This window comes from Pelodiscus sinensis, chromosome 6 (assembly GCF_052426305.1).
Source record: "Pelodiscus sinensis isolate ZL-2025 chromosome 6, ASM5242630v1, whole genome shotgun sequence".
Classification (NCBI taxonomy): domain Eukaryota; kingdom Metazoa; phylum Chordata; order Testudines; family Trionychidae; genus Pelodiscus; species Pelodiscus sinensis.
Genome location: NC_143057.1, coordinates 96362961 through 96389820, shown reverse-complemented (window position 1 = coordinate 96389820; position 26860 = coordinate 96362961). Strand labels below are relative to the sequence as shown.

The 26860-nt window shown below is 43.6% G+C and overlaps 1 long non-coding RNA gene across 3 annotated transcripts in view; it reads right to left on the bottom strand.

Annotated features, from left to right (window-relative positions):
• LOC142829946 (uncharacterized) overlaps positions 1-26860 on the bottom strand; it is a 143231-nt gene that overhangs the window by 99809 nt on the left and 16562 nt on the right. For 2 of the 3 annotated variants that reach the window (XR_012904896.2, XR_012904894.2), the window contains exon 2: positions 10593-10636. The exons of the other annotated variant lie outside the window; for it this stretch is intronic. This is a non-coding gene — a long non-coding RNA (uncharacterized LOC142829946). The remainder of the gene's footprint in view (positions 1-10592; positions 10637-26860) is intronic. 3 annotated transcript variants of the gene reach the window in all.

Here is a 26860-nt window from a genome sequence, read left to right as displayed (position 1 = left end):
TGGAGATAAGGCTGGTATCTGTGTGGAGCAGGGCCTTCTCAGCTTTTGCCCCTAGGCTATGGAATTCACCTGGCATCAACGTTAGCACTGTTTTGGTACCAGGCCACGGTCACCCTTTTTACTCATGCTTTTATTGGTGTTTAGTTGTGTGTGTGTGTGTGTGTGTGTCCCCTCCTCATGAGGTGTTTTAGCAGGTTTTATGTCCCTCCCCTCTTTGGGGTCCCATATTTCACATTTTATAGTTTTAAAAATGTTGTAAGCCACCTCGAATATTTAAAATGGAGAGGCGGGGTAAACATATTTTAAATAAAGAAAGAAAGAAATCACAAATAAAAATAACACAATCTAAACTGTTATAAAAGGGGAAGTGTCCATCATGCCGTCTGTCACAGAGAACATTTTAGAATACACTGGAAGACTTGAGTTCTAGAAAATGCCAGAAATATTATTCTGACAGTTTAGGGAGCAGACTGCAGTAACCTGGGGAAAGGGGACAACTCATTCACTTTAAATGGGCAGGAGGCTCAGTCAGATCGTGCCTGGGATCACACTATTTCCGGCCCCCTCACTATTCCCCCCCCCCCACACACACACCTTCCTGAATATCTATCATCTTATGCATGTGCAAGATCAGTGCGAGCCGTCCCATTACTCTGCAGTTAGTATCTGCCGGCATCTGGGTTATCTCTCAATGCTGCCACATTCACCTCCAAAGAGGGGGCTTCCCAAAGCAGGCCCTTGCTGCAGACCCCCAAAGCATCCACGGGTCCAGTCTCCTTTCAATGGGCCCACTTCCCAGAGCTCATTGATCTTCGATCTGGCTTCCATCCCCTCTCCAACCTTTGCAACTGCCCAGAGGTGCTCACCTTCCTCCATATCCATTCTCACCTCATTCACCCCACAGGGACAGTTTCTGCCTCACTTGTCCTAGGGACTATTCTACCGAGATGCAATACAAAGTTTCCATGTAAAAGGACTCAATACAAAGCTAAAAACTTCAGTGAGAGAATGATTAATACAGAGATGTGTCTACATCTGCTGCAGGGAGACACCTCTGCCTGCCTCCACTCTTGTCCCCCAGAGTCTACAGCCCCATTGCAAAGCAGAGGAGTGGAAGGAAAGAGGCTGAGGCCCATCAATGGGACTGAAGCAGTCATGAGCAAGCCATACCCGGGAACCATTCTCCTGTCCATTGCTGGTGCAGTGTTGCTTCAGGCACGCTGAAATGCAGTCACCTCTAGGGTGGGCTGGATAGCTGTTTAACACCTGCACAAGGTTTCAGGAAGGGCGCAGAGCGGGCTGCCTTCCTGCAGAGCCCCCATCAGAACTACCGTGCCCTCCTGGCTTAGGAAGAGAATAAACAGGAGGATTGGAAATTAACCCACCTAGTCTCGCGTCCCGTAGGCAGGGAATGAGCCATCTACATTAGGCCCCAGCTGGAGTATCATGTCCAGTTCTGGGCACCACATTTCAGGAAACGTGGAGAAACTGGAGAAAGTCCAGAGAAGAGCAACACAAATGATGAAAGCTCTAGAGAACATGAGATATGAGGCAAGGCTGAAGAAATTGGCTTTGTTTACCTTGGAAAAGAGAAGACCAAAAAGGGACATGAGAGCAGCTTTCAAGAATCTAAAAGAGTATCATGAGGAGGAAGAAAAATTGTTCTGCTTGACATCTGAGGTTAGGATGAGAAGCAATGGGCTTAAATTGCAGCAAGGGAAGTTAGGTTGGACATTAGAAAAAACTTCCTGCCTGTCAGGGTGGTTAAACACTGGAATAAATTGCCTAGTGAGATTGCGGAATCTCCATCACTGGAGATATTTAAAATCAGGTTAGATAGACACCTGTCAGGGATGAGCTAGGGAAACTCAACTTTGGAAGCCCCAGGGGCCACACTGATACTTACAGAACATGCTAAGGGCCTCAACTTAAGTGTGGTTGCATATGCAAGCAAATATATACAAATAGCTTCTCTGACACTGACAGGTATGAATACAAAGATTAAGGCAAGACTACACAACACACAGGCCCCATTTAAGTCAGTTCTGCTGATATTAATAAAATGCAATATTTACCCGATTTCTACCCATGTGACAGCACTTTACATGAGCAATGACAGTCCAAGAATTTAACTACTGAAACACACATCAACAGAAGATCATTACACTGACTACTTTTTTGTTTCGGCTCCCACTCGCCGGCCACGTGTTGATCCCCACATAAACCCAAACTGCACCGCGGGGCACCAACAAACTGACCGTAGGCAGCATACCAAGTTATTAATAAATATTTTATAAACCATAACCTTTTCTCTCTGCTGCCATGTCTCCTTTCCTTGCGCCATCATCTCCCCTGGTTCCTGCTGCCCCAAAGTCCTCACTCTCCTCTGCTGTCCTGACTCCTACCCTTCTCACTGCCCTCAGCCCTCCTGCAACCTGCCCCCCCTCCACCAGCCCTTCTCTCCCCCTTTTGCCCACTCCTCCAGTAGCCCCACTCTGATCATGTGAGCTACCCCTCTTCTAACACCTTTCTCTACACACTTGCCCTGCCTCTCTCCTCTGGTACTGGTCCCTCCCCTGCAGGTGTCTGCCCTTCTGCTTCACCCCAGAATCCCCTGGCACCTGCACCTTCCCTTAGCCCTGCACCCTCCAGGTGCCTCCCCCTTCCCTTACTGCCCCTGCACCCTTTTTCCCTGATACCAGCTGTCTCACCACTCTCTGCCCCATTCCCCTCCTGCCCCTCTGTGCCCTCACACATGCCTTGCTCCATCCCCAACTTTCTCATGCTCACCCCTGTTTTCAAGCCTTCACTCAGCACCTCCCCCTCTACCCCCAATGCCCTTCCCCTCTCCTCTCCTCTCCCAGCATCACCCTGTCCTCCCTCCCACTGACACCTCCCCTCCTGCCCTTTTCCTTATTGTCTGCACTTGGCCCCCTGGCATTTGTCTCTCCTGCACACCTGTCTCTTGGTGCCTCCCTCTTCCAAACCTCTTCTTCTTCCACCTCTCCCCCTCTGCCTCCTCTCCTCCGCCCAAGCCCCCTTCCTTCCCCTGCCGCCGTCGCCGCACGAGCCTGTTTCCTACCTTCTGCCTTCTCCATTGCGGGGTTGGAGTCTGCGCTCAGGTCCCGGAGGCTGAACCCGTAGCCAGCGAGGCCCCGCAATGTGCTTCCCAGGAGTTTCAAAATCCCATTCCGTGACGTCATGTGACTGCCCGGGCGTCCTCCCCACCCACGTTCAGCGCCGCGCATGGACAGCAGCAGGCGGCGAGGAGGAGCTGCGAGCGGCAGGGACATTTCAGGGTCTAGGGGGATGCTCTGGGGGCGGGGTAGGAGGACTCGCGGAGGACCCGCTCCTGGCAGAGCCGGAGAGAGACCCAGCTCCGCATAGTGGTGGAGCATGGCCCCGACTGTAACTTGCTGGCTTTTCCGGGTGCAGGGGCGCGGGGCCCCCTTAGGTGCAGGGCCCGATTCGGATGAATCGGCCTAAGGCTGGCCTTGGGAGCATGGAGGCTGAACATGTGGCACAAGGAGGTCTCACAATAGGACACGACATTGAGCACTGGGATGACAATGCAAGGACCCATGTGCCTTATTATAGCAGCACTGCCTCTTCAACAAGGCAGAGATATCTCGTGCTGCTGCTGCCCACCTTTGTGGCTGCAGCAAGGCCTCCATACTGCCTGCCGCCAGGAGCGCACCTCTCCCACTGTCCCAGACTGGCACAGGGCTTCCCACTTCCATGCGCCTTTTACCTCAGCTACTCAGCCACCCCCATCTCCTTCGCCCCATCCACCAGGGAATCTCTCAGGAACCAGATCCCATGTCCCCCATGTATCCTGCCACCATCCATGGCTATCCCCCTGTGCGGTCAGGCTCCTGCAGTTCCTGCCACGTTCAATGCAACTACTCAAAATGGCAGCCGTGCCCGAGTTGGGCCTCGCGAAGAGTTGCTGCTGGCCACCAAGAGGGGGCTCACAGCTTTTGGCACTCTCACCCCTTGCCCACACCCGTGCTCAGGGGTGGAGGTGTCTGTCCATCCCCCGGGCCCGAACTACTGCAGCCACCTCCTCCAGGTCATCCGGGTATGCTGGGCTGTGGCTAGTTATAATAATAAAAAATAATAATAAAGGAGTTTGTGGCACCTAAGTCTAACCACCTACAATATACAAGGTCTTTTGTTTCAAAGGAAACAATTCTAAAAGCAATGTTTATTTTGAAATGTTAAAATAAGTTTTCTTCTAAGTGAAAGCCAAAGAAATCAGGAAGAAAAAGTTTCTAAACGGATTTTTTCCTCCAAAACAATCTGCAAACAAATTACCTTCATCAGCATTTCCAACATGTTCCAACCTATTAGTCAATCAGTGAGATTCTTTTATCCTTCACCTAATGAACAAACGTAGCAATGAAGTATTTCAATGCATCAATGAGGAGTTTGCAATCACTTGAAAATGTACAAGATGGTTAATAGCAATGGGGGCTTAAAGAAGGTCTCTGAAGTGTGTGTGGCGGGGGAGGGAACTAACATGAACACACTCGATAATTCAACACCCTGTGCCAAGAGAAAGCTGATGTCAGCTCTTACCACTTTAAAGAACAGTCCTGCAGTGGAATTTGTCAGCAGTGGGTGTCACTCTGGGCACTGGAATGAAGAATGTGTAGGGAAGGGTTTTGTTTAAACATTTTGGGTGATATCATGGCTCCACAGATGTCAGTAGGAGCTTTGTCAGTGATTTAAATGAAGCCAGGACTCCCCCCTGTAAGTTTTCATAAAGTGGAGTAGCTAGCTATTTTAACTTAACATTTAAATACACCTGAAACTATTCCCGCTACTATATTTCATACAGCCAATGTACCTTATTACTGCAGATACATGAAAAATATTTTTTAAAGAAAAGCTTGTAAAAAAGATCCCAGATGACCATTTCAGTCTGAACAAGTGGCAAAAGACTATGTTTAGTGTACCGAGTAAAGATTAATGTTTTAGTTATTTCAATGCCAAAACATCCCAAAGGTATGTTGATACTAATTAGTACCTCTGTGGATTTCTGGTGTGGAGTTGTTGCCCAGCTTTGGCTGATGTACAGCAAAACCTGCAGATCTCCAGTCGTATGACACTCCCTTGGATTAGCTACCACCATGATTAGGTCAAGACATGTCTTGCAAATCCCCATTTGTCTACTTCTACAAGTTTGGGACCCTTTATGACTGTTTTCCTTCCCCTTTGTCCATCTCGTTTTTGTACAACTGCAGGGGGAACACCTAAAATGGGCTTGCAGCTAATAGCACGTGTAGAATTTTCCTTGAAAAAATAATGAAAACAAGTGCCTGATATGTTTGGGGGAGGTTCTTAAATTGGTACCAAGTGGTAAAATGGGCCAATTTATAGTGTGAGGGTAGAAATCATCCAAATCTTATTGGCTTTGACCAAAGGTCAGGAACATGTGGCAGTTTCATTGGAGCAGTTGTTGCTGTTATATGAAAATAAGAATGAAATCAGAATTTGACCCATCATTTCTAATTTACCTTTAGTTTGGAAGTGATAAAACCTGTTCCTACATTTTGGGCCATGTGTCAGGGGAAAACAGGCTACTTGCTCTAGACCAGCTCGGAAGGAAGTTCAGCCATCTTATATTGTGACTTCCCCTTGGGCCATACTCCCACAAGGACAAACCTGTGTTGGTGCCTCCTGGGTATGACCGTGGCACATTCAGTACTCTGTTTCATGTCATGAGCTCCCCACAGCAGTGAGTCCATCTGAACAGGACATTTGGGGAAGCCTCACATGCCCCCCCGCAAAGAGGGTGTGTGCCCTAGTTTTCCACAGTCAGCAGTGACTCACATCCAAGGTTGTAAAATAAAGGGGTTAATTACTCACATGGGACACAGAGTAGAGCAGTTCTAGTAAGCACAGAAAAGAAGGAAGAGTCAGCAAAGTCCAACTGGGGAAGATCCAGAGCCCTGGTCTCTTCCTGTGAGTTCCAGACCAGGAGACTGACTAGCTGCCAGCCACCCACCCTCAGCCAAGCCCAGTTGCCTTTCCTCTGTCTTTTGTCTCTTTCCCAGGAAAACTGGTCACTTATTTTGCCTTTGTTCTCCAGCTTCAGTTACCTTGAAGAGGATGGGCCACGGCCATCAATTGCTAAGATATAGTGGGTCTAGTCATTGTCTGGGCACAGTCACGCTTACCCTGTAAGCATCTCTGCAGTGATTACACACCCTTGTCCCACCTCCTACTGACTTGTGCAACATACAAGGGAAATTGAGGCACACATTTAAACACAAGATTAAAAATGGCTCACTTTGTCACACCATTCGCTATAAAAAAAAAAAAAGATTAAACCCATGTATTGACTCCATCCCTGCATGTTGCTGCATTTTGTATTTAATATAGTTGCCAGCTTGTGTTGCATTTGGTATACTAAAAAGTCTTTAAATCACAAGCTACAGACATTCATAAACAGATGCCTGAGGTACATTCTTCGCATCAAATAGCAGAACTTTGAGGAGCTTTGGAACAGAGCAGGAAAAGAACCACTTGACGTTCAAATCAAGTGAAGAAAGTGGGGATGGCTAGGCCATATTCTCAGAAAACCATCTTTCAGTATAGTCTGTCAAACTCTCACATGGAACCCACAAGGAAAACGCAAAAGAGGAAGACTTCGGACAATGTGGAGAAGATCTACTGAGATTGAAGAATGACAATTGGAGTATTCCCGGAGTTGGTTAGAAGTTTTGTCTCAAGACAGAGTGAAGGGAGGGGACTTGTAGATGACCTATGCTCCATTTGGAGTACAAGGTTTTAATAGTAGTAGTTGTGTTGCATTAGCACATTAAAACTAACAAGGCTTAGTTATTTGGGGTTTTCAGTGGTGCTCAGCGTTAAGCATGGCAGTGTAAACTAAAAAGGTGGGTTCAAATAAGAAAATGCACAAATTTTACCCGTATCTGTTGTATAATTGAACTCCTAAAGGTAAAAGAGGTTTAAGATGTGGGAGGAGGGCGAGGGAGAGCTAAAGGGCATTTTTCTGCTTGTGTGGGTCCCAGCTGCAGATGGGAAGTGGGATTTTGCCCTTACATGTTATAACTAATAGCAGTTCATAGATTGTTTAATCAACAGTCAGAGTGAGCAACAAAGAAAGGAGGCGATGCAATTATTGTGCTTCGTAATATGACTAGCATTCAATGACACATTGCAGAAGCAGCCAGAAATAACATGGAAAAGGTTGTTCACAGAACAGATTGCATCGTGAGCTCCTGCTCTCAAGCTTCAGATGCTGCAACTCAAGTCTCATTCCCGAAGTGAGTTCCCTGCACAGATCCTGGCTCCCACTTAGGCTGGCAAGCTCCCCTACCCCTGAGGATAGGACATGTGTGTATCTTGATATCCACCTACTTGCTACCAACAGGAATAGACATTGGGGGATCCCTGAGGGAGTGATGTGGTGCTGTTGTAGTGATGCCTAGGTAGTGCAATTGTTAATGGGAGACCCATGCTAGCACTGGAGTCATGGTTGTGTGATGAAGGCTCCAATGTTTTTCCTGGTCTGTTATTCATGTTTAGCACCATGCATCCTCTCAGACATCTAGAACACTTCTGTAGGGAAGCCTTTGTTTTTTGTATGTACACTTGCCTGTGCCCATTCCCTGCAGATGCAGGCAGCCCATGCATGCATGCCCTTTAAATAGTGTCAGCATTTTAAGCAGATTTTTTTACACCAGGTGCAGTAGCCTGCTTGTGAAATTGGCATATGCAGAGATGGAGGCCAGGTAGAAACCTGATTGGAAAGTTAGCCCTTAATCCACAGAGGGCTCATATTTAGGATTTTTTGGCGGGAGGAGGGGATGTAAAGATAAGTGAATATAGGAGCCTGAGTGATGGAGCAGTAGATATTTGTTCATTTCATCTGCTAACGGTCACTTCCAGGCTCATTTTGAGCATAATAGTGATATACTAAATTGCAAAGGTTTCAGCCTTTAGTTTATACACAAAAGGGCTCTATTCTGCTCTCCATAGCTTGCCCCTAAATCTGTCATTGTATTTCACAGGTATGATCAACTTTAAATGGAGCTACATATGTGATCAGGTTCTGTACAATGTACGACTGCTTTGGTGGAGCTATTCAGATGCTTTTCCCAGTAAAACATTTTTGCTTAGTTGATTGCAGCTTAAATCAAGGTGCATATTTTGAATAGGTGCTTCCCTTTGAGATTCAAATAAAACCTTGGTTTAAAAGGAGAGGACTGACTATCTTTGAGCAACAGATGAGAGAGCCATTGGAAAAATTCTCAGGTAATTAACTGCATCAAAGAGGCCTAATGTACCAAGTTAGTGGCCAAACCATTCAATGCCCAAGTACCACCTAGGATTGCCAGCTTTCTAATCTCTGAAAACTAAACACTACAGCTGGAGTGCATCAGACTGTCCCTCAGCCCCCTGTGTGGCCTCTTCCCCTCTTAGGTCCTCACTGCTCTACCCCTGGTTCCTGAGGCCCAGCCCCTGCCTTGTCCTCACTCTGTCTCTTCTCCAAGGTCCAGCCCCTACTAACTTCTGTGCGCTCTTCCCCCTTGTTGCTCATGGCTCTTCCTCCTCCCTTCCTCATCGCTCAATCCCCTCCACCTCACTCCTTCATCCACAGCTGGGCTTCTGCTGTTCCAGGGCTGGGATGGGATCAGTAACTGCTGATACAAAGCATGCCTGCCCATGAGAGGCAGAAGTGGCCCCAGCTGAGTAGGAGTTGGTTCGGGTTGATGACCCAATGCTTCCCCCTGCTCTCAGTAATTAGACTTCTGGGCTGTGTCTACATTGGCACCCTTTTCCGTGAAAGAGATGCTAATGAGACATTTCGGAATTGCAAATGCCACCGGGGATTTAAATATCCCCCGCGGCATTTCCATGAACATGGCTTCCACTTTTTTCCGGCTCGGGTTTTTGCCGGAGAAAAGCGCCAGTCTAGACAGGATCTTGCGGAAAATAAACCCTTTTCCGCAAGATCCCTTATTCCTAGTAGGAGTTCCTAGTAGGAATAAGGGATCTTCCGGAAAAGGATTTATTTTCCGCAAGATCCCATCTAGACTGGTGCTTTTCTCCAGAAAAACCCCGAGCCGGAAAAAAGCGGCAGCCATGTTCATACAAATGCCGCGGGGGATATTTAAATCCCCCGCGGCATTTGCAATTCCGAAGTGTCTCATTAGCATCCCTTTTCCGGAAAAGGGTGCCAATGTAGACACAGCCCTGGTGTCCAGTCAGAACATCTGACTGGCCAATGCCAGGTTCCCAAACAGGACTCTTGGCAACCCTAGTGCTGCCTCATTTACCTCGTTCAGTTTGACTGATCTCCAAGCGTCCCATGGAATATTGGTACGTGAAGTGATGTCACTGTGCCACACTGTAATATACAAGTCATCACAGTGGAGTTACTAATAAACAGCCTAATCTGACTCCCCTTTTACTCTCTATATTCTGGATGATAAATGTTATAAAGAGCACTGCTATGTATTTTTAGAAGATTTTGCTAACAAGGACTTAATTTATGTGCATCAACTCAGGTAACTTGGATAGGAAGGCATGAGAACATAAGTCATTTGCACACTTCACCAAGTTTTCCTGGTCTCCATCACGTTTTTTTCCATGTACCTTGCTTTAAAATTTGAATATTCCCCAAGAAAGAATTGTTTCCTTTGTATGACATTTAAAACCAAAAAAAAAAAAAAAAAAAAAAAACCATCCCTGTGTACACCTCACAAAGACAGGCTGGAGCCTACACTATTATTAGTTTCTCCAGATGTATTTAAAAAACCCTGTTTTGCAGCTCTACTTTTTTTGTTCATAAGAATGAAAATGCAAAATGAGAGAACAACCAGCATCACCACATGCAAATTCTGTGTCAATGGACAAAATAATAATTTACAATAGACTTTTTATATGGAAAGTTTGTAAGCTATGTAACATACAGCACAGACTGGGATAGACCCCAGCCTATGCTCTGAGTGGAAAGCTACCTTAACAAGATGTCTGAGGGTAGAAAACCTGTGCCTCCTCACACCTACCACAGTCCCATCCCAGACTGCATAACTGAAAAAAAAAGATACCTTCAGTTTAGCTAAATTATTCTGAGTGCTGACCTGTCTGCCGCAGACCCAAAAATTTGGAGAGTGCAAAGGAGGCTTAAAGGTGCCTTTTGACCCAACTGCATCAAATGGTTCTCTGGCACAGCTGAAGTTCCAGCCCTGAATATGTTACTTATATTTCTTTTCAGCACAAATTATTTTAATGTACACCTGATCACCGGCAGTAAAGGCCAGAAGAGTAAGTGTGGCTTTTGGGTTAGCATCAAACTTAACAAAAACCATCCAGCTCTAGGAGGTGAGGGCTCTTCCTACTGGACAGGACCATTTCCTCTCCAATTCTATGGCCATTTATTTTCTTCCCAAGAAAGAGCAGCAGCATTACTGTTTCATTATTTATTCAATAATTGTAAAAAAAAAAAAGTTAATGTTTACAGTATATAGTATATAGCCAAATTTCGTTCACAAATTCAATTTGCCGGCTTTAATAAATCACAAATAAAGCATGGAAAAGGAAGCATACTGTACCTGTGCCCTCCTTGCCGATTTAAAGTGACATCCTCATATATTTCCTAAAGCAAAAAAGGCAGCTACTTAACATTCTTGAACATCAGCTCACAATATAATCAACAGAAAGACTAACAAAATATATATACAAGTTCATGAGTTTTTGTGGGCACCACCCACTTATCAGATGAGTTGGATACCACTGGATTGATTTCTGTGTGAAGTATACAGTGGATCATCTGCAAATGGTAGAAAATAGGCAATTGCCTTATGTTAATCTATGTAGCTAATTACCAGTGATGCTCAGGAAGTAGGCCTACTTCAAAGTCAGGACAATTGCCTGTTCTGCTAAGGACTCCAAGCTGTCAAAAGAAGGTCTGGAACTGTCTAAAAAGCTGGTGGATCCTGATCCTTTTTATCTCAGAGCTGACTGATGCTTTATGCAGGGGAAGCTTTAGTCATAAACCTGATACATCCAGTTCCATCTGGATCACATTTGATATGAACATTGAATTATTATCTATGGACTAGTTCTGAAAGAACCTTTTGCAACTACAAAGCTTTACCATCACTACTAGGAAAATGATCTTTGAACTCTAATCATGTCTGCATGTATTTTGATCTTTTAACCAATATTCTCTCTTTTCTTTTTTCCTAGATTTTAGTTTAGTTCATGAGAATTGACCACAAGCCTGTATTTTAATATGATCTAATAAGAATGTTAATTAACCTGGCATATAATGCCTCCTATATTTTGATATTGGTAACACTTTCTTATATGATGAATAAAATTTTCAATAATCATCATCATATTTGCCTTAGGTGTCTGGATGGAAGCCCAAAGCTGGGTTACTTTAAGGGAATTGTGTTTTGACTTTGGGGTAATCAGCTGGGTATGTCTGCATAGCAGAGCTAAAGTCGAATTAAGCTAAGCAACTGCAACTATGTCAATTGCGTAGCTTAAGTCAAAATAGCCTAACTTGGCTTTTGGCATTGCCTATACAACAGGAAGTTAAAGGAAGAACACTCTTCCTTCATCTTCCCTTACTCCTTGTGAAATGAGGGTTACCGTGAGTAGGAGTAAGAAGTCCTCCAACTCAACATGTCGAAATAAAAGCTTGTAGGGATGTTAAAGACTAGGGAAGTTAAAGACTAATCGACTATCCAATAAGCATTTGCTTATTAGATAGTCTTTTGATTAATTGACTAGTCAATATTCCCCCGCCCCCTTGCTGCTTCCATGATATAGAGGCAGCAAAGTGGGGGGGGGGAAGGGGTACTTCAAAGTGGCAGCTGACTGCCAGGACTGCCCAGCTGAACTCGGGCTCCTAGCGGCATGCAGTGTAGCATGGAGCCATGGGTTAGCGGGGACTGTGAGTCTCCAATTGACCCCAGGCTCCATGTCTTTGAAATGCACAAGAGCCCCCGCTGGAGACTCTTGTGTATTTCAAAGCAGGAACACTGTGTGCAGCTCGGAGTCAGCGGGACTTCCCCCTAGCCCTGGGCTGTACGCGGAATTCCGCATTCCTCCTTTGAAATGTACATTTCAAAGGAGGAATGTGGAAGTGCCTGTCAACTAGTCAATGAACCACATTTTAACATCCTTAGTGTAGACATGCTCTTTTGTCATTTCGGAATAATGTTAGTTATTCCAAAATAAAACTGCTGTGCAGATGTACCCTTAGGTATTATAGAAGCTGTGTTGAGTCTAGCTCGGTGCATCTTAGTACTGGAATGACCACCATCTTTGGAGCTTATCTAGCCCATTCTTTGCACCTTGCCCGTACTGAGTAACTTCAGTGTGGCCTTCTCTGAGACCCTGGTTACACATAGGTTTGAAATTTAGATTCTAAGCAGAAAAGTTAAACTTTAACAACAAACTCAAGCTTCTGCTGAGACATGTATACTGTATTTAGATTATTGAAGTGTCCAGTTTTCAAAAAAATCAAACCTATACATTAACTGCATTGTAGCTCTTTTGATTTTAAAATCAGCATATAAATGTTATTGAAGCATGAACCAGGAATACAGTTGGTGCTTTAAAAATGAAAAGTAATCTAATCAATCCATTTGTTTTGTGTGATGAAAATCTGAGCTCCAACTGAAATTCTGAACTTCACTGACTGGGATAAAATGCCAGTACAAATCCTCCAATTGCAGTTATGGTTTAAACAGATGATATGCATTTAGCAAAACTCCTTTCATGATGACTACAGACACAAAGCATTGATACAGCAAAATATGGTCCAGGGGCTGGATCTGGCCCTCCAAACCACCAGATCCGGCCCCTAGAGCACCCTACTGGGACCCTCAGGCATGCAGCTGTCATGGATTAAAGCGCAGGCCATGTAGGTCACTGTTCTGCAGGCAGGGGAAGCTTTGTGTGATCTCTCTGCCCCCAGCCCAATCCTCAGCTCCTATTGGCTGGAAACAACCAGCCAATAGGAACAGATTTGAACCAATCTCTCACCTCCTATTGGCTGGAAACAACCAGACAATAAGAGCTGAGAGATTGGCCTGGAGGATGGGGGCAACGCAAGCCTCTTCACCTTCCTGGAGCTGAGAGCCACGTGGAGGGAATAGTCTGAAGTTTCAAGCAGTCTGGGGCTGCAGCAGGCAGGAAGTCTAGCCTGCATTGGCGGTGCCACAGGGTTGCTGGCCTGGAGACACTTATGTAAGTGCTTCCCAAGAGAGAGATCTTGGAGTCATTGTGGATAGTTCTCTGAAAACATGCACTCAGTGTGCAGTGGCAGTGAAAAAAGCAAGTAGAATGTTAGGAATCATTAAAAAAGGGATAGAGAATAAGAAAGAAAATATCTTATTGTCTCTATAAAACCATGGTATGCCCACATCTTGAATACTGCATACAGATGTGGTCTCCTCATCTCAAAAAAGATATATTGGCATTGGAAAAGATTCAGAAAAGGGCAACAAAAGTGATTAGGGGTTTGGAACAGATCCCATATGAACAGAGATTAAAAAGACTTGGACTTTTCATCTTAGAAAAGAGGAGACTAAGGGGGTCACCAAATGAAATTAATAGGCAGCAGGTTTAAAACAAACAAAAGGAAGTTTTTCTTCACTCAGCGCACTGTCAACCTGTGGGAACTCCTTGCCAGAGGATGTGGTGAAGGCCAGAACTTTAACAGGATTCAAAAAAGAGCTAGATAAGATTCATGGAGGTTAGGTCCATCAATGACTATTAGCCAGAATAGGTAGGAATGGTGTCCCTAGCCTCTTGTTTCTCTGGAAGTGGGTGACAGGGGAGGGATCACGTGAGGATTCCATGTCTTTATTATTTCATCCATGTCTTTATTATTTCCTCTAAGGTGAATCAATTAAGTGACCTAGCCGGACTGTGTATGAAGGTCAGTTGAAGTTTCAGCCAACACAGAACGCAGTAGCCAAATTCCATACTAGAAGTATATGATTTCATTTATACAAGTGTCTTACAAACTGAACAGTCTTTTATGCTGGTGTTGCATGCTATCCAATGTATTGGTTCTACTCTACTTCTTTCAGAGTCTGCCCGTGTCTCTTTGTGATGGCTGAGATGAGTCTAGATATTTTTGCTGACAGTTCCTAGTTGCCCACACTGGGGATGTTAAGGGCGTCTTGGTGGAGGGTCTCACTATGAATCTTCTCTCCCTTTGGCAGCTGGTGAGAGCTGAATTTCATGTTTATGAATCTTCAGTGCCAGATACAAAACAGGCCTCTTGCAAAATAACCAGCCAGGCGGGCAGAATACCTCGAGAGACATACATGCACCAGGAAGCATATCAAGCTAATCACTGGGGGTATGTCTACACTAGCCACCCTAGTTCGGCACGGGGTAGGTAGTTTGAATTAAAACTCTTAAGTTGAACTACCGTTACTCCTCCTACATGTAGCCAGAGGCAGGGAGTTCGAACTACCGGTCATTTAAAAATGGCGGCGCCTGAGAACATGCAAATGAAGCCCAGGATATTTAAATCCCGGGCTTCATTTGCAAGTTCGAATGACTACATTAGCCACCCTAGTCCGAACAAGGGTGGCTAATGTAGACATACCCTGACATATGTGTTATGTGTTGACAATGACACAGTGGTCTATAAGGGTATGTCTACACTACCCTCCTAGTTCGAACTAGGAGGGTAATGTATGCATACCGCACTTGCTAATGAAGCCCGGGATTTGAATTTCCCGGGCTTCATTAGCATAAGCGGGGAGCCGCCATTTTTAAATCCCCGCTGCTTCGAACCCCGTGTAGCGCGGCTACACGGGGCTCGAACTAGGTAGTTCGGACTAGGGTGCCTATTCTGAACTACCGGTACACCTCGTTTCACGAGGAGTAACGGTAGTTCGGAATAGGACCCTAGTCCGAACTACCTAGTTCGAGCCCCGTGTAGCCGCGCTACACGGGGTTCGAAGCAGCGGGGATTTAAAAATGGCGGCTCCCCGCTTATGCTAATGAAGCCCGGGAAATTCAAATCCCGGGCTTCATTAGCAAGTGCGGTATGCATACATTACCCCGCTAGTTCGAACTAGCGGGGTAGTGTAGACATACCCTAAGAGAGTCATATCTAGTCCCTAACCAGCTAGTACTTAGGTTTTTACCATCTTCATTAGCAGCAGGCCAATGTGTTTTATTCTTGTTCATAGTAGCTGCAGAATATACCCTTAAAACAGGCAGAAGCCCACCCTATAGATTACTGCCTTGCACCAATGAGATTAATTGTGCAGGGAATTTCTATTCATCCTTTTTGCCCTTTCTTGTTGGAGCCAGGACACTGTTTATTAATAAACTGTAAAATGTAATGAAACTTGCCAATAACAGACAACCTCTCTAACATGAACCACTCAACAAAATTGGTGAAGAAAGCTTGTCAAGGAAACCTTTAGGAAATTGATCTGAAGAACACTGTTTTCCTGTTTTGATTCATTCCTCCAGTTTCCAATTTGTCTTCCATTTTTAAGCAAGGTCTTCTATAGTGGTTGGCAAGCTAAAACTAAATGTGTGCCAAAGTGCCCAGGATTCTCCAGCAGACTGGAAATTCTGCAGCAGCTACAGGATTTTTTTTAAAGATGTTTTTACTCAATTAAATATGAAAATGAATACTACAAACAACCCAGTGTTACATGTTGTTAATACTACATTCCATTTATTTTACTCTTTGCTTTTCAGTTTGCAGTGTTACACAATTATTTTTTCTTGATAACAAATAACTTCTCTGTAGAAGACAGAGAAAAAGCTAGAAATTTTGACATGCCCAAAAGTAAACATGGATAAAGTTTATTATGGACAGTTCTGCTAAACAATTATCTGGACAGTTCTGCTAAACAATTATCAATATTAAAATAGTGAATTCATGATTCAGTTTAAGTTAACAACTCATTGTTATAAATGGAGCATTTCATAAATCTGAGGCTACGTCTGCACTAGCCCTTTTGTTGGTCGAGTGTAGGGAGAGAAAAACAGACCACTTATTGGGGTGGTTTAATTGTGTGGACAGGAGATCTCTCTCCTTTTGCCATCAAGTGGCTACACAGGAGATCTTACAGTGGCACAACTGTGCTGCTGTAAAGTCCGTAGTTTAGATATAGTCTCAGTAATTGTTTCAGGCTGTCTATAGAATCAGAAAGATGTCACTGAACTTCTGAGGATGTCTGATGATTTGGAAGGTTTTCTCCACCTGTGTAAATATTAGCAACATTTTTTGTTACTGAACATGACTGCCTTGTGTACACTGCATTTTTAGCTGCTCATGCAGCTGTTTTGCAAACCCCTAGGCTGTGTCTAGACTGGCAAGTTTTTCTTTTGTGCAAAAACTTGCCAGCTGTCTACACTGGCCGCTTGATTTTGCGCAAAAGCACGGATGTTCTACTGTCCGAAATCAGTGCTTCTTGCGCAAATGCTTTGACATTCCCGTTCGGGCAAAAGTCCTTTTCCAGAAATATTTTTGCGGAAGAGGGCCAGTGTAGACAGCTAAACACTGTTTTGCGCAAAAAAGCCCCAACGGTAAAAATGGCGATCGGGGCTTTCTTGCGCAAAACCGCATCTAGATTGGCACACACGCTTTTCCACAAGAAGTGCTTTTGCGGAAAAGCGTCCGTGCCAATCTAGACGCTCTTTTCCGCAAATGCTTTTAACGGAAAAACTTTTCTGTTAAAAGCATTTGCGGGAAATCATGCCAGTCTAGACGTAGCCCTAGTGTAAATGTTCTGGTGTACACCATGATTTGACCAATGTTGTTTACTCTGGTTTCACGCTGTAGCACAAGTCTGCAGCAAGAGTTGATTTCTGCAGCATCATGAGGTAAATGATACTCTATTTATAAGCAAAACTTCCTGTCCCCATAACAGCTCCTCCCCCCCTTTTTTTTCATTATCTGTTGACATGTTCAAAACCTGAGCAGAGCCATTTCATTTTCCAGCTGGTCATGTCCCTCTTTTACCCATCCTACCGTTATATAATCATAACAATCACTTTTTAAAGTGCCTGATGCTAATATTTTTGCACAAGATTGTGACGTTAGGTATAATGCAGCTTCTATCCTCGAATAGCCTGCATACAATTTTCAGTAACCCGTTTATGTTTCTTCTGTCTGTTTTCATATCCCTGTGACGGATCCATAAATATGTAATTTAATATACTGAACAAAAGGTAATACAGTAAAATGAAACAGAAAACATACAAAAGCAATAAAGAGGAACCAATTCTAAGAAAACTTTGTTATAATTTTATGTAACTGCTCAGTCACGTTGATGCTTTTACCTTGGATAATGGCCCCGGGCTACATGCAGCGTGCCACCGTTGAAATGTACAAGAGTCCCCAGCGGGAGCTCTTGTGCATTTAAAGGTGGAAATGCCCTCATGGAGCATGGGGTCAGCAGTCCCTCGCTGACCCCGGGCTCCATGTGGTGCTGCCACTTTGAAACGCAATGCAGAGTCAGGGTCAGCTGGACTCTTCAGCTGATCCTGGGCTCCGTGCATCATTTCAAAGTGGCAGCAGATCACGGAATCCAGGATCACCTGGAGACTCCCCATCTGACTCCGGGTTCTGCGGAAATGCCGCACGGAGCTTGGGGTCATCTAGAGAGTCCCCAGCTAACCCCAGCCTCCACGCGGCGTTGCCACTTTGAAATGCCACCTCATCATTTCAAAGGAGCAGCGCCACATGGAGCCCGGGGTCAGCTCCACGCGGCACTGCCTCTTTCAAATGCCATGGTGGTGTTTCAAATGGGCAGTGACACGTGGAGCCTGGGATCAGCTGTGCGGCGCTGCCCCTTTGAAATGCCGGCATGGTGTTTCAAAGCAGCAGCGCTACATGGAGCCCGTACCCCAGGCTCTATGTGGTGCTGCCACTTTGAAGTATCCCCTTCCGTCCCCTTTGCTGCCTGTATCTGATAGAGGCAGCAAGGAGGGGGGGGGGGGGAAGCGACTAGTCAACTTAACTATCCAATAAGCATTTGCTGATCGGATAGTCGACTAGTCCTTAACATCCCTACTCTCTATGGGTATGTCTACACTACCCCGCTAGTTCGAACTAGCGGGGTAATGTAGGCATACCGCACTTGCAAATGAAGCCTGGGATTTGAATTTCCCGGGCTTCATTTGCATAAGCGGGGCGCCGCCATTTTTAAAACCCCGCTCGTTCGAACCCCGTGCAGTGCGGCTACACGGGGCACGAACTAGGTAGTTCGAACTAGGCTTCCTAGTTCAAACTACCGTTACTCCTCGTGGAATGAGGTGTAACGGTAGTTCGAACTAGGAAGCCTAGTTCGAACTACCTAGTTCGTGCCCCGTGTAGCCGCGCTGCACAGGGTTCGAACGAGCGGGGTTTTAAAAATGGCGGCGCCCCGCTTATGCAAATGAAGCCCGGGAAATTCAAATCCCGGGCTTCATTTGCAAGTGCGGTATGCCTACATTACCCTCCTAGTACGAACTAGGAGGGTAGTGTAGACATACCCTATGTGAGTATGGGCAAGTCTCATTGGGCTCTAGGATGTCTAATTTGAGAAACTTATAGAACAATTTTCAGAGGTTTTCCAGAAGCTGGGGATGGAAGACAACAGAGGGATCATTTGATGATTACCTGTTTTGTTCATTCCTTTTGGGGCACCTGGCACCAGGCACAGTCAAAAGACAGGCTACTGGGTTAGATGGACCTTTGGTCTGACCCAGTATGGCTGTTCTTATTTTATGTTCTTGAGTGCCATGTATGCATAACAGCCATTGATTTCAATACATTTAATTTGGGGTAGTAGGTGGAGTGTGGTACAAATGCCGACCACCAGACACTTTTGAATGGACCCCTATATCTTCTTCTTTAATTAATATAATCTTTTGATAATTATTATTTTCTCTGAAATCTGGACTTGATTATACCCTAACCAAGACATGTGGACCTTGAGAAAAACATAATTACTAATAAGTGCACCTGTTAATTCCTTAATTAATCAGCTAATAGGATTTGTGTTTGTGCATAGGAGGGTTCTCTGATACATTTTGTACAAAACTTTTTCAGTCAAACCTGAAATTGCAAATCTTGCATTTCTGCTTTGCACTGAAACCCTGTGAAACTTTCAGTTTTGTGAAACCAGTAGAAACTCAGCATTTTTTACTATTTTCCTTCAAGATTTTGAATGTGTTGAATCTTAGGATCAAAGGCAATTCTTATGAAGAACACACTTTGAAGAACTGAGACATGAGAAAACATTCACATAAACATCTGTAAAGCAAAACTGGTGCATTCTACATAGTGCAAGTATAAGCAAATCTGGACGAACAGCTGAGTTAGAACCTGTAATCTTTAAAACTGAAAACATCTGGTAATTGACAGGCTCATTAACTTTTTATATGGGGCAGTCACTATTAAGAAACAAAGCCCCTCACTCATTTGGTCTGGTCTATACTAATACCCATTGGATTATAGGATTACAAAGGGATAGATCCAGGTCTCATAGAAGTCAGTGGCAAATTTACTTTTGACTTCAATGGTACCACTGTTAAGACTAAAGTTATAGTCACTATTCAGCAGATAGTGCATTCCTATAAAAAACTGCCTCTGTTTTTCTGTCTTAAATCACCTTTTCTACTTCCTTTGCCTGGCAATCAGGAAGGAATAGGTGATGTGGATTCTTTTATGTTTTTTGCTGTTAGTGGGTTTTTTCTGACTATTTTGTTTACTGCAAAGGCTTACAGAGTTACCATTTATATTTTCTTCCTCCAGTCTCTTCTTTAGTCCACACTGCAGTTTACGTATTAGATAAGATCTGTAAATTTTTAATAGAAGCTTGTTGAGCTCAGTGCAAGTTTAGGTATTCCAAAGGTCATAGAAACCTAAAAATAGGAAGATTTGCATAGTCTGTATGGTACTAGGGGCTCACAATGCTATCATAAATACACATCTGGAAAAAAAACAAGTTCTTAAAATCTGCATTTACTGACTCAGGTTCATATTTCTTTTGGCATAACACCACTTTTTAAGTCATTACCCTGGCTTCACACAATGTCCATTGGAATGATCTATTTCATATAGAATGTCACCTCTACAAAAACGCAATCTACATTATTTTGGAATCTGAACTCATGCTTCCATCCAGCAGTGCATAAAACAGAGTGCAGTACATTTCCTTTCCAGGTCTTACAGACCACAGAGCCACACATTTTGAATATTCAAGGTAGTTTTTTTCTCACATACATTTTCCCAATGGAGGATTGTTCCCTAATATATACACAATGGGCCTAATTTTGCTTGTTTTTCTCTTGCTGAATAATACCCAGATCCACAAGCAGTCCCAGTGATTTCAATTTCAATCTCAATAGAAGTTCAGGTGATAGACTCAGATCCTAAGTGTTTTCTACATTCCAGTATCTATAATAAGATTCTAGGAATGTCATTTGTCTGTGTGTCACTCTGAAGCCCATACTGTTTACTGAATCAGTGTGAAATGATGGAAATAGATACAAGCACAGTGGAGGACTGTTTTTTTTCAGAATTAGCACCAGGTTCAATCTCCCTGAGATTCACACCTGTTGGCATCCCATTTGTAAGTTTTCACTTTACAAATTGCACCTGTGTAGTGTACAGCTCTAGTAAGGCTATGCAACTGCAATTCAAGTCCTAGGCCTTTGTAATATCAGATGTAACTTAACCAATCATTCCCCTTACTCTATAGCTAACTTGCATGGCACCGCTTCATTCATTGTATGCGGGAGTTTGCACAGATGGTGGCTAACTTGAATCACCTGCTACACCCATCTGACAGCACTGCCTTTTAGATATTAGTTCAAATGTGGAGCTTCAACCTCTGCTCGTAGCAGACTGTTCTACAGCCAAATAGATTTTAATTACATTTTCTTATCTTGAATATGTTTATGTTTTGGGGATTTGGGAAATTAATAAATGTTGGGGAGATACAGTGGAGGCCCCAGGAATCTGAGTAAGGGGCTTTACTGCATATATCCCCCAAAACTGTGCTGCTTAGTTTTTTTTTTCCACCTCTTCATTGTAGAAACACTGGGTAACTCCCTCAGTTCTCTTGTTTTCTTTCCACATTATGACTTCCCTGAACTGTTATCCTGTACTTTGTCTTCTGTTTATTTTGTCTGTCAGGTGGTGGGATCTTTGGGTCATGGAAAAACCTTTACCCTATATTTATGGAAGTAGCCTCACTCTTTTTGCATGAGCCTTTCCTCAAAAACAAGGGATGAAGACAAACCAGACATAATCTGTCATGGCTAAATAAGTACATAAATAATTGAGAAATTAATAGCAGCTGCTGATTCAAAGAGTTGGGAGAATCTGGCCTACTAAGGGCCACATTACAAACCCTTAACACTGTGGAACAATTGCTCACTTGACCTCAGCGGGGATACTTGTGTGTGAGAGCTGGCTCACCAGTCGAGTAAGTGATTCAAAATCGGGCACCTAGTGGGACTGTACAAAACACAAATGGAAAGCAAGTCCCTGCTTGAAGGGCTCACAGTCTAACAGCCAGAGAGATAACACACATTGAAACAACCAGAGGGTACCGATTTACTGACGACGCACAGATGCCAGTTAATACAGACTGCCACTGTCTGCCTTCTGTGGCTTAGTCCACTGTTAGCATATCAGTCTCATGCTCATGCATCTGTTGTTGCTGCCAGTTTAAGGCTTTTGGTCCTAACTTCCAAAGAAATTAACAAATCAAGCTGCGTCTACATTACAGAATGATATTCAGCCTATGAACTGCTGTGCCATTGTGCTTCTCTGCCACAATGCAGATTGCAAATTCCAGGTTGAAGCATGTGAAATCTGGGGACAAAGCATTCTTTGCCTAAGAGATCTGACTATGGCATGAGCTTCCAGAGATCAAGTGAATCTAAAATCTGAGCATCTTTAGGAATGCTGCAAAGCCTTTGTCTTGGAAAAGGCCTCCTCATCATAAGAACAAAACAATGTGAACACACCCTACTGCCCTGTAGCCCCTACCAACAACAATAAAAAGCCAACAAAGGGAGGGAAAATAAAAAAACAAATGCTACTCCAAGCAAAGGGTTTAAAAAACAGAAGTGTCAGAGACTCCATTAAACCCACTAGGATCTTCACTGCTGCTACTAGTTTTACATGGAACGTACTCAGTGAAAGCTAAGCACCTAACTACTTCTAATATTCTAGCCCTTAGATACCACATTGATTGATGACAGTATAAAACCCAGGGGCTATGTCTAGACTGCCCCCTCTTGCACAAAAGAATATGCAAATGAGGTGAAGCGTGGAATATTGCTGTGCCTCATTTGCAGAATTAATGAGACTCCATTTTTGTGCAAGAGGCTTTTGCACAAAAAGCAGCCGTCTGCACAGTTCCTTTTTGCGCAAAACCCCCCCTCTTGCGCAAGAGCCATTCTTCCTGAAAGAAAGAGGAAGAACAGCTCTTGCACAAGAGGAGGTTTTAGTGCAAAAGGAACCATGCAGATGGCTCTTTTTGTGCAAAAGCCTCTTGCGCAAAAACGAGCACCTCATTAATTATGCAAATGAGGCACAGTGATATCCCATACTTTGCCTCATTTGCATATACTTTTGTGCTAGAGGGGCCGTCTAGACATAGTATAAGAGTATATCTACACTGCAATACTATTTTGAAATAACTAGCGCTATTCCAAAATAACTTGGTGCCTGCACAGCAGGCAGTTATTTGAAATAGTGTCAAAATACTGTCAAACTGGAGGACTTCTTACTCTGACTCCTATAACTCTCATTGTACGAGGAATAAGGGAAGTCAGAGGAAGAGTACTCTATTTTGAAATAAGTGCTGTGTAGACACTTCCTATTTCAAAATAAGCTATTTCAAAATAAGATATGCAATTGATGTAACTCAATTTACGTAGCTTATTTCGAGTTAAGCCCCATAATGTGTAGACGCATCCTACTAGTCAGAGATGTTTAAAGTCATGAAGTTGAGGGTGGGCGAAGGGGGAAGGCATTTGACTGCTGTGGGTCAGTGTTTGTGGATCTACTGAAGAAATAAATCTTCTAGAGGATATAACTAGGCAGGAGGAGGAGGAGTTGTTTTATGAATAGGAGGAAAAGGAAATAAGAGAGTTTGGTGAGGTGGATATCACTGACAGGGAGAACACTTAAAGCTGAGGGGAGCTCTCTTCTCTTCCAGATTTGGGAGAAGCTGCATTCTCTACCAGCTTTCTCTAACTCCTTGGCTATTGCAATGAAAGCTTGTCCTCTTTTTTCCATCTTCTTTAGCTATCACGAGGCTAAAGGACCAGTTGGAGCAATGAGAGTTTAAACATAGGTCAGACGTGAGGAATTTAAACTTGTTACAGTAATAAAGGAGGGGATGAGGAGGGATTCAAAGACAGAGACTGAGGAAGACAGGTGCTTGTAAAATATGGTGTGCATTTATGAAAAGCTACAAATGACTATTATTTACAGCTCTTTCTTATTAGATTGACACTCTCACTGTAACTGTCTAAGACTGAGCAGGCATATACAATGCATATAGCATTAAGCCTTCCCTTCAGCAGTGAGCAAAATGGTGCCTAAAACTTCATTTCTCAACAATGGTAAGCATGCAGCAAATTATCCCACGCTTGAGCCGCAAATACACTGCACACCATCAAAGGCTTTTAATAGGTTTGTCACTTAGCTAGTTCAGAAAATGTTTTTATATTTCTGCAGCTTGTTCAGCTGTGAATGTGGCAAGCATCCAGTTGTTAACAATAGACTTTAGGATATGATTCATCATAGGAAGAAAAATCAAAAGAATAATGTTTAGTCACATTGGTTTGAATATATTAGTGAATAAATGAAAGTGACCCTGTGACAAGGCATACAAACCTTTCCCACTATGGAAGGAGTTAAGGAGGCTGCTCTTGGCTAGCATGGCCACATCTATCTACATGGGAAAATCATTCCAGCACTGGAGGAGGAGTTACACAGAGGGAATTCCACTCAGATGGGGGTCACAGGTATTGAAATCCCAAGAGAGGTTTGCCAGCCAACAGAATGTCTGCCCTTGCAGAAAGCAGAGCATAGATCCCTGGGCTGAGAGGAGGAAAGAGATTGAGACAAGGTGAACTCATGGGGTGGAAGAGAGAACTGGGGTATACCCAAGGCCTTTTGAATTAAGAGAAGACAATATCCTGCCTGTTCATCTTGCAATATCCTGCCTGTTCACCTTTAATATCTATTGCTTTTCCTTTATACTTTTATTAAACCTAATTTGCTGATTGCACTGCTTCGTTTGGCTAAACTGGGACTTCTATGGGGGAAAGAAACAGCAAGAAGGCATCGGTTGGAGTGCAGAGTGCTGGCCCCATTAGATTGATGTACCCCAGAGCTTAGTGGAGGCAGCTGGACATGTGTACTTCTGCTCCCCAGACATCTCCTTTAAGGGGTTGCTGCCAAGACAAAGTTGTGACAGAACCTTTAGTATTTACTCATGCAAAACTCCCACTAACTTCAATCAGAATTTTGCCCAAGCAAATGTTATTTTCAAGTTCACCAAATTTGGAGCATTTTCACAAACAAAAATAAATTAAAATAAATAGATATAATCGCTTAACAATACTATTTAGTGAAAAATATTTCCCATATATTCTCTATGGCTTGGCTGCGGGCCCCTGTCTAATAGACTTGGTATGGGACTAGAAGGCCATTTCACTTATTTCTTCTCATCCTCCAACTCCCCTATGTAAAATGGGCACAGTGATACTTACCTACCCCACAGGACTTCTGCAAAGCCTAATTAACCTTTGTATAATGGTGCATCCACACAAACTATGAGTCAGATAAGTGAGCAGCAGAAGTGGGAATAGAACCTAGAAGATTATAGGTCCCACCCTTAGCTAAGCTGCATTACATTTAGGTTGCTAGTGCTTTCACATGTGTGAAATGGTCTGGGGATTAAAAGCCTAAATCCTTTTGTAAATTATATTTAGGCCCCTAAATCAATTAGACAATGCAATGCTGAGCTGCAATGCCTAAATATTTTTACAATTCTGGTCTTTAATCTCTCTGTATCAGATTTGTAAATGGTGCCTAATGCTGCAGATAGGCACGTAACTGGATTTCCAGAAACACCTATGAACCTAATTTCTAGCTCATTTGGAAAATGTCACTAGGTATCTGCATCCTTATGCACTTTAATAACTTTGGAAATCTGGCCTCTGTGCCTCCATTTCTCATCTGGGAATTATGAGATTTCTCTATCTCACCGGAGTGCTATGAGTATAAATATATTAAAGACTACGAGACACATCAGTACTACAATAATGGGGTTCATATAAGTACCTAATGTAGTCAGACGTGTGTGACGTCCTCCAGATGTCACAAAAAGGTAAACTTGGAGCTGGAGTTTTTGTTTAACATCACACAGAACAAACTGGGGAGACTTTCAGTGTGAAGAATGGTTTGCTAGTTTCACTCAGCTCAGTACTATTACATTATTCCTGCTACAAAAGACTTTTCTTCCAGCAACCCATTAAAAATACTTTTGTGGAGCACTAAGTGACAAGCAGTTTCAAATAACGTTGCCAGGTGAGTAGGGTTGCCAGATGGTTTCAGAAAAAATACCCCCCCCAAAAAGGACCCCAAGAATTGTTAAGCAAAAAAAAAAACCCAGCGTGGCCCCTTTAAGAAACGCATGGTGAGACTTTTTGGCCTTATAAGGCTTCCGGTGGCTGTCCGCCATCTTGCCTCTCTGCGTGGGCTGGACAGCTCCCCTGCAGAACCCGATAAGCACTAGGGTTGCCAGGCTGCCATTGTATTGATCTGGACAGCCCAGGATTTTCACCTCCTGGCTGGGAAAAAATCAGAAAGTACCGGAAATTTTAGGTGTCCAGTATTTTCTGAATTTTTTTACCAGACAGGAGGTGAAAATACTGAACTTTCCGGTTCAATACCAGACACCTGACAACCCTACAGGTGAGCATACCCTGCAATCTTATCTTGAATGTGTAAATCCTGCTGAAGTGAATAGAACTTTTGCCATAGAATTCCATGAGGCCAGAAAGTCAGCTAATTCTAGCAATGGTGTTACCTCATTCAAATTCCACAACTTGAACACAATGTTAGCAATATATTCTATGTGTAAACACTTCAATCAGTTGCATTTAATATGCTTGTTTGCAAAGCCGTGTCACCTTCTTCCCCCATTGTGATGGGGGCTGGTAGCTCGTCACACTAAATTTTACCAAAATATCACAATTAGGGGGATAGGAGCGGCAAAAGTAACAATTTTCCAGCACCATAGTTATAGGTCATATTATTTTAATATCTTTCATTTTGCAATACAGATATTTACAATATCATACAAAGGCCCAGCCAGAGTCCTAGAGAGCTCACAATCTAAACCATTAACAACATTATACAGCTTCTTTGAACTATTAAAATGCTATTCTCCCCCACAGCAACAGCAATGCAGGAAGATAGGTGAAGGGAGAGAGCTCGTGCTGCATTTGCTTCCCTTTATCAAACTGTGCCAAGGGAGGAGTAGCAGAACCTGGACAGATACCTTTTTGCTAAGGCCACATTCCTATTACTGCCAGCATCCAGGAAGAGGGCTTTGCAACTGAGGTTTCATGTGGGTGCAGTAATCCACCCACCACCATAAACTGCAGGGTCAGGGCCTACCTCTGTAAACCTAGTGCTTGTTTTGATTCAAACCCCGGAGAAATAATGAAATATCTAAAGCCTTAGACATTCTATTTAAAACACATAGAGTCCATGACTGTCACAAAAATGTAGCTTTGATTTTGGCTATCGGTAGAATCCCCAGCTCTGGTCTTTTCTGTGTAAGTTCTTATA